A 6,418-nucleotide genomic window follows, 5' to 3' on the forward strand; every position below is an offset into this window, starting at 1 on the left:
TTCTTTGGCCCAGAACAGGCTGCACCTGGAAGTCTCTGCCCAAGACCTCTAGACACAGGACAAAGCTGACTGGAAACGGGAGACTTGAGAGGAGGGGCTGGGAGTCCCCTCCTCAGGGTAGGAGAGCGACACGCTCCTGCACAGCCGGCGGGAGCTGGTGGGGTTCAGCACCCTGGGGTGGGGCTGCAGGAGGGATGGATGGCACGGGGCCCCCAGTAAGGAAAGGTACTGTGGGTAGACTGGACAGGACTTTCCTGGTGTTCCTCTCTTGGGACCCTCACTGACTGGACTGATGGCTGTCTGGGGCCTCTCCAAAACCTAGGCTATCAGACAGTCCCCAAAATGCAAGGTCAGCATCTCTGGACCCAGCCACCCCAAGTTTCAGAAAAAATTGAGGGCTGCAAGATGCTCGTTCATAGTGACCCAAGTAGGCCTCAGGCCTCAGGCCAAGCAGGGCACAGGCTGTCCCACTAGAGCCAAGATTCAGGGTGTGAAGTCTGCTGGGAGACAGGGATAGCAGTTTGGGAGACACTCCTCATGGCAGGGAGCCCAGGAGGCGAGAGCTGAGCCAGGAGCTTCCAAGGGAGTCTGGCTCGGGGATTTATGAGTCTCTTGTTCCCACTAAAAAAGACTCCAGTGCTCTGGAAAGGATTGTCCTACGGGGCCAGGACACAGGTGGGAGAGAAGCTGGCTTCCTCAAGAGGCAGCATCCTCTCCTCTCCGAGGCCAGAGTCAGGGCTCCCCGATTCCCTTGTTGCAGGCCAGAGCTTGGAACGCCTCTTTCTGTGATTTAGGACAAAGGACATGCAGAAGATAGGGGAACGGCCATGGCCATGAAGACAAGAGTACCGTGATTCTCATGCCGTGCCTCGGGACTGGCAAAGTCACTAGTGCAACCTAATGTCTTTCCAAGACGGCTTTTCTCAGTTGTTCCAGAAGTATTTCCACTGTGATCCAAATCGTGTTGGCAATTCCCCTCCTTCTACAAGTCCTATGCTAGAATTTGAGTATCATGTAAGTTTTTGGTTTAGATCCCATATAAATTCTGATTTTGGCACTGGATTGTCAGACAGAAGGGGGCACTGAACTGTGTGTGTGTCCGTCACAGGCTGTGTGTCTATGGACACTGGTGGCTGCTGCTGCTGCTGATTTTATCTTGCATTTGTTGGAGAAATCGTTCATCTACGGATCCTGCGTAGGGACAGTCCCAAGATGTCTGGGACCATAAAAGAAGAGGTGAGAGAAGCCCCAGTGATCCATTCCATCAGGAAGTGAGCTATGTTAGTGAAGGCAAAAGAGCATCCTAGGGTGCTCTAGACTAACAGTAAGAACACTACTGGGGTCATTTATGGAAGCAGAGAAAGGAGCAAGGAAGAGGGAAACGGTGACAATGAGGGTCGGGGGTTAACAGGTTCCCAGCCATGGTCCTAAGGTACAAATCCACCAGGAGACCAGAACTGTAGCTGGAGATTGTTTTCAATGAAATAAAAATGCCCTGGAGATGTTTGAAATCCACCTTATAGTCAACAGGCATTACCAAGTGCAAGACATTTATAGGATTCTTTTCCTCCTGGACAGAGAAAAACAACTGCAGACAGAAGTGTGCAACTCCACTTGCACACAGCGCTGCCACACCTTGGCACACACCTCTCTGCCTGCCTAGAACGCCCTCCCTTCCCTGATGTGCCTGTTTTTTGCTTCTCCCCATTAAATTAGGTGGTTCCTCTCTATGCTCATAAGGTTAGTGTGAGAATTAAGTCACATAAAATCCTTAGAGCCTGGGACTTAAACATCAATAAAGACTTGTTGCTGTTGTTGCTGCCCTGCCACAGTGGCCTTCACATACGTCCACGCAGATCACGTGTGCTTGTCTACCACACCACACCCACCTGCCTGTAAGTTCTTGGCCAGCAGGAACCATGCATGAAATGCTTTTGTGTCCCTACAACCTGGAATATAGTAAGTGGGACATGAGATGGTTCAGAGCCTGGTATATGCTAAGTGGCCATTAAATGTTGAATGAATGTATAAATGAATGCCTATGCACTTTCGAGATGTGTTATGAGTGAGACGTGTGCCTGCCACCAGAGGTGGTCACACTCCCTGGGACATGTGTTCCTTCACCCCTCACCCACTGGTTCAGGCACTCGGCCAACAGCCTGTGGTCCAATCTCTTAGGAGGGAGTTCATTTTGCTTTTCTCCAAGGCAGCCAACATCAACAGCAATGTGGAGATGGAAAACAGACCAGAACCAATGAAAGTTGTTCCTTCTCCAGCTGAGGTTCCAAACGTTTTAAATCTGCTAATGAGACCCAGCTAAGAGTAATCAGGAAGTGTCTAAAATTAGATGTTTTAATTTGAGCAAGAGAGAAAAGGATTGACTCAGGAGGGAGCACAGCTTCTAGTGGAGACAGTAGGATCCCAGGAGCCTCCAGAAAGACCACAGCAGTACCTGCTGCTCCTGCACCCAAGACAATGCCCAGGGTGGACCCAGGGTCCCTGAGGCTCAGCACCTGGTCACAAATCAAAGCAATTCATTGGCCATTTGTTCCAGAATCCATTGTTTCAAGTTAGAGAAGAGAGGCTATGGGCTACCACCTGGAAAACATTAGCTGGAGTTTGATTATGAGAGGCCTTTCTCCTACCCAACTTCCCACTTTCTAACCTCATTATTTTTGCTCTCATTTCTCACCACTAAAAGTAAGCATATAGTAGACGCTTCACTGCCTTTGTCAAACTTTTCCTGACCGCGCTGGCCACAGGGATCCCTATATCCTCTGAACTTCTCAGAGAAACTTACTATCTTTACAATTCATTTACTGATCCACTGCACATTTATTGAGCACCTGTTACAGACTAGAAACTGAGGCAGAGATCAGAGCTTCACACAAGGAGGAAAAAGACACAGTGCTACTTTAAGGAGCTCCCGCATGACAGACAGCTGCAACACCACGCAACGACTGCCCTCTGGGAGGTGAGGCAGCTACCGGCGACAATGGGAGAATAGTCAGAGAAAAATCAAGGCAGATTTCATTTGATACTTACTATATATTTGAATGTATTGTCTTGTGTTACTACTTTTCTTTCTTATTTCCTTATGCCCATATATAATCAACTTGCAGCCGAAGAATGGATCTTCTAATTCTTTATATGCCAACCCTCAGAGACCCTATCACACAGTAGAGTCCAATAAATGTTTTTCTTTGGCGATTGCCTAAGAATGTGGGGATCTTTCATTATAACAAAGGGAGACTGTTTCCATTCCTTTGAGAATCTACAAAAATAAGCTGAAACTGTAGAAGAAAATAATTAGGATGAGGACTCCTGGACCAAGCAAGGTAGACCCAGTGAAGTTGTAGGATTTTATTCCTTAATATGCTTCAAAAACAGGAAAGTTTCTCTTAATGCAAAAACAATGTAGACCAAGTACTCCCTAAGGACAAGGGAATGGATGAGATGAACTCCCAGGGGCCTGTTGGCTCCAAGGATTCTCTTATGTTCAGAGCTCCCCAACAAAAGGCAAGAGACCAAGTCCTGTGAGGAGGGAAGTTTGTAAGTTGGACGGTGAAGTTACCAAGTCCTGCACTTGGCGTCCACAGCTCTTCCCAGTGGGTCCCCGTGCTCTGGCCAGCCGTGTCCCCACTGCCTTCCCTGACACGCCTAGTCGTGCCACTCTGAACCTCCCACTGTTTCCCAGACCCAATGGGCCCTTCACCACCCAACGCCCTGGCACACCCTTCTTTTTTCATCCAAGAACTTCTGCTGATCCTTTAAGTACCAACTCAAACAGCACCTCCTCAGTAGAGCGCTCCCTGATATTCCCCGGCAGAATTCGTCACTCAGTTCTCTCAGCAACTCTAACGTTGTAGTTATATCTATACTGTGACACTTGCCATGTTGGGCTATGAACACATTAATTAGGCCATTTTGGTTACCAGGACAAAAGTGATCTGGACTTCAAAGCCTGTAAAAGCTTCAGGGTACACCTGAGCTCACATACTCAGACAGAAGCTTGGGCGCTTAAGAAGAGTGTCGGCTTAGCTGTTATCTCCTAAAAACCAGAGGTCCCCGGATCCCTGCTCTGGGACTCTCCATTAATGTCACTTGCTATTTCCTCTTTCATTCTCCATGCCTCCCCTTTCCCTCCCTACCACACAATCAATCATGCCAAACCCTATAAACTGAAGTCTAGGTACTACTCAAGTCCAGCCACTTTCCTGCTCAACTGCCACCACCATTGTCCCACTGGTTTTCAACCTTGAATCCATATTAGAATCCCCTGGAGAGTTTTGAAGACCTTCCAGTAGCTTCCCTCCACTCAGGTTAGAGACCACATCCTTACCTTGGTGCCATGGTCCTCCCCAGCCTCCCCTTGGCCCATCTCCTGTCCTCCACCACACTGACTTTTCTGTCCCTTACATGTACCATGCCCCTCCCTTCTTGGGGCCTTCTCAGCAGTCATATCCTCTGCCTGGAAGGTTCTTCCTCTTCCTCCCAGCCCAGGGACCACCTCCACCTCCTCCTAGAGGCAATAAAAGTTAAGAGCATGAAATCTAGAGTAAGACAGCCTAGATTCAAATCTCAGCTGCAGGACTATACCTGCTGTATAGGTGACCTTGAGCACATTAACCTCTCTAAGCCAGAGTTTCTTAATCACGGTGTGGCTGCTTACGGTTACAGCTTCAGAAAGTGACTGCAGGCACTGGAGTCACCTACAGACGCATGACCCAGTAATTTATTTAGATGTATGTCTCCCCACCCTCTGATGCTACTCACAGAAGAGGATCATGAGTCCCCGACCTGGTATCTATTCTCTGCCTGTCACTTAGTACTCAATGTACATTTTGGTGAATGAGAACAAACATCCTAGTATATGTTCCTAAAGCAGACCCCTGCCTGGAAACTTCCTCCAGTCTTCCTGTATTGAGGTACTCTATCTGTCTACAGCTTTCCTAAAACTGGGTAATTTACAGCTAGAGAATCGTGACTTCCTCTCTCTTTCCCCCGCTAAAAAAGCAGAAAGCAAGTTGGACATCAAAAGCCTCTTTAAAACCAACATTTTGATGACTTAAGAGTAAATGAATGAGAAACATACGGCTTAAATTTTCTTTATGACACACAAGGGCTCTTTCTGGACTCACTCCCCACTGCTGCCAAGCTAACGATGAGGGTGGAGGCTGCCCGATTCTCACAGCATCAGCAGATGGCTCCCCACGTTGGAGAATTCTCACACGGCAGAGGAAGGACACTGCCAGTTCCTCAAGTCAGCTGTGTGCCCAGTGGCCCTTCTGCCTCCTTCCACAGCCCATCTGGGTCACAAAGGAAATCCACGCCCAGGGGCCTGCGGCCTGGGGCAGCGGGCACTGCCGTGCTGGGGCTGGCAGCAGCGTGGCAGAAACAGCACAGACCAAGATCAGAAGCCATATGTAAATATATGAGCTCTTTTCCTTGGGGATTCTGGGGCCCTTGCAAATTGGAGTATGTGGCAAGATACAGTTGGGATAGATGATGTCACCTCACTTTACATGCTCGCATGTTGGGATTTTCACTCTGACACATGCTTTTTCATGTTTACCGCCCCAATAGTATTGTCCCTGGGTCTCTCCTTTCCACCATTCTAGTAAGTGATTTGGACAAAATCATAGGGATTATATTATATACTGTAGTAGTTAGCACGTGCTGGGATCAGAAAGACGTGGATTCAAATCTCTGCCCCACAACTTACCTCTTGTAACCCTGGGAAAATCTGTCGAGTCCTCAGCTTCTTCATCTGTAAAATGGGCCTAATAAGAATGTCTACCTCAGATTGTTGTGAGGATTAAAGGGGGAAAAATCCACACGAAGTGATTAGATTAAGACCTGCACATGCCGAGTGCACAGTCCACGTCGACTTTTCCAGTGAGAGAGAATCAGAGACAGTGTGAGGCTCCAAGCCCACAGCTCCTTGGTTAAGAAAATGCAGGTCTCAGTGGGTTGGACCTATGGGCCAGATCAGTCTAGATAAAACTGAGTAAGAATAAATGTAAGGTCCTGCACTGAGATATCACTCTCCCCCTCCTCTCTCTCTCTCTCTCACACTCACACAGCTTCATGAAAGTGGGATGGGGAAGCCAGCAGAACACATCTACGGGTAAACCTCCGGACTTAAGCCATAGGCACAGTAGGAGTCCAGGTTTTCTGCAGCTGCTGAAAATCTCAGGCTGCTTTATAGAAAAGCAGTATCTAGACTAAGGACTGATACTGAGTGATAACACAGCTCTGTTCTGTGCATCAAACCACATAGGAGCATTATTACGATAAGTTCTGGTGTCACACTTTAAGGGAGATAAATGGTCATACATCCCTTAATGATAGAGAGATGGTCTGAGAAATGCATTGCGAGGCCATTTCATCACTGTGTGGACATCAGAGTGTCCTT

At 48.1% G+C, this 6,418-nt stretch overlaps 1 long non-coding RNA gene across 1 annotated transcript; it reads right to left on the reverse strand.

The window, feature by feature from the left end:
- Nucleotides 1–3,228: 3,228 nt before the first annotated feature.
- Nucleotides 3,229–6,000, reverse strand: LOC123640979. Its single transcript, XR_006736189.1, has 3 exons — nt 5,860–6,000; nt 5,726–5,783; nt 3,229–4,522 (listed from the first exon to the last, which is right to left on the reverse strand). It is a non-coding gene; the product is annotated as an uncharacterized LOC123640979 (long non-coding RNA).
- Between the last annotated feature and the right edge of the window lie 418 nt (nt 6,001–6,418).

This window comes from Lemur catta, chromosome 7 (genome assembly GCF_020740605.2).
Source record: "Lemur catta isolate mLemCat1 chromosome 7, mLemCat1.pri, whole genome shotgun sequence".
NCBI classification, from domain to species: domain Eukaryota; kingdom Metazoa; phylum Chordata; class Mammalia; order Primates; family Lemuridae; genus Lemur; species Lemur catta.